At 40.9% G+C, this 1,317-nt stretch overlaps 1 long non-coding RNA gene across 1 annotated transcript; it reads left to right on the forward strand.

Moving 5' to 3' along the window:
• The first annotated feature begins 360 nt into the window (after positions 1-360).
• LOC108790932 lies at positions 361-820 on the forward strand. Its single transcript, XR_001941470.1, has 2 exons — positions 361-431; positions 739-820. It is a non-coding gene; the product is annotated as an uncharacterized LOC108790932 (long non-coding RNA).
• The last annotated feature ends 497 nt before the right edge of the window (positions 821-1,317 follow it).

Consider the following 1,317-nt stretch of genomic DNA (forward strand, 5'->3'; position numbering starts at 1 on the left):
TAATGCAATCCTACCTGGAGGAGGTGGCCTTTGTAGGCTATACAATGTGTGCTGTTTAATAAAGGAGTTCCTGTTTTACTCCTAACATTGGTTCTGTCTGATGTTTAGGGTAATGTCTCTGCTATAACAAACTCTGCTAGTTAGTTCCTGTGCACAGGGAGGTAGCTCTGATGGTGTATCCACTCGGGGTACAGGCGTTATCATCACAGCTCCCTTTTCTTTAGCTAAACAGATGGGTTATAGCCATCACTTCCCTTGCCATTGATGCTCCAGCTGTCTGCCACTTGATTTGCTTCCTCCAAGATATTTTGAGTTGTTAATAATTTTCTTTTTTTAGTGTGAGACGAAACAGCAGTGCAGAGAAGAGTAAAACTGCTGCCTCAAAGCACCGCTCATTAACCCCCAAGAGTGTGTCAGGAAAAAAACGGAAGGTATTTCAAATTTTCAAGTTGTGGATTTTCTGATTTCTCTTGCACTATTCACTTCAAAGCAGACCTTTCATCTTCCAGTTAACATGCACCACTGTGGTAATGGTTAGCAAATCAGAGGAAAGCATTGGCTGACTCCTACATGTGCCTCTACCTTGGATGTGACTTCAGTCTGGCTTTTACTTGGCCCTGGCAAGCAGGGGCAGCCAGATGTTTGTCTTTAATGGTACACAAACAACACTTCACTTTTATTTATAAGCTAAAAGTCATTTGTAAATCCAATGTGTTAATATTGTGTAATTCTTTTCAGACTCCACAAAAAACAGCAACATCGGTACAAGATTTGGAGGCTTCTGAAAAGGATGGATCTTCAGAACTTGAAGAAGCTGAAGAAAGAACAGGGTCAACCCAGAAGACTCCCCCTGCTGAGCAGGCCACAGATAAGGTATGCAGCAGTATACTTCTGCTAGGGCTGGAAGAATAAGGTTCATAGAAGAGTATTTCATGAAACCAATAAGAGCCAAAGGCCTGGCAGCTAGAATACATTAGTGGTCATGACATATAAGAACATAAGAGATTACAGAGGCCTTAAGCCACAGGCTCTGTTTTGTATATGATATTAAACACACTGAAGAGAATTTATCAGAACTGGAGGAGACAAAATCTGGGGCAGATGTGCATGGCAACCAATTAGCTTCTTTCTTTCATTTTCAAATCTTAACTGAGCAAACTGAAAGATAAGCTGATTGGTTGCCCTGGGCAACTGCTCCAGATTTTGTCTGCTCCCTAAATCCCCCCTCATAAAGTATAATACCCTGTTGTATTCATTACACTTATCTTTTCTGTACTTTTATCAAGTTCCAAACACTTTCCTATTGATTTAACCACT

Source organism: Nanorana parkeri, unplaced genomic scaffold, assembly GCF_000935625.1.
Source record: "Nanorana parkeri isolate BGI_ZX_2015 unplaced genomic scaffold, ASM93562v1 scaffold513, whole genome shotgun sequence".
In the NCBI taxonomy this organism is placed as follows: Eukaryota; Metazoa; Chordata; class Amphibia; order Anura; family Dicroglossidae; genus Nanorana; species Nanorana parkeri.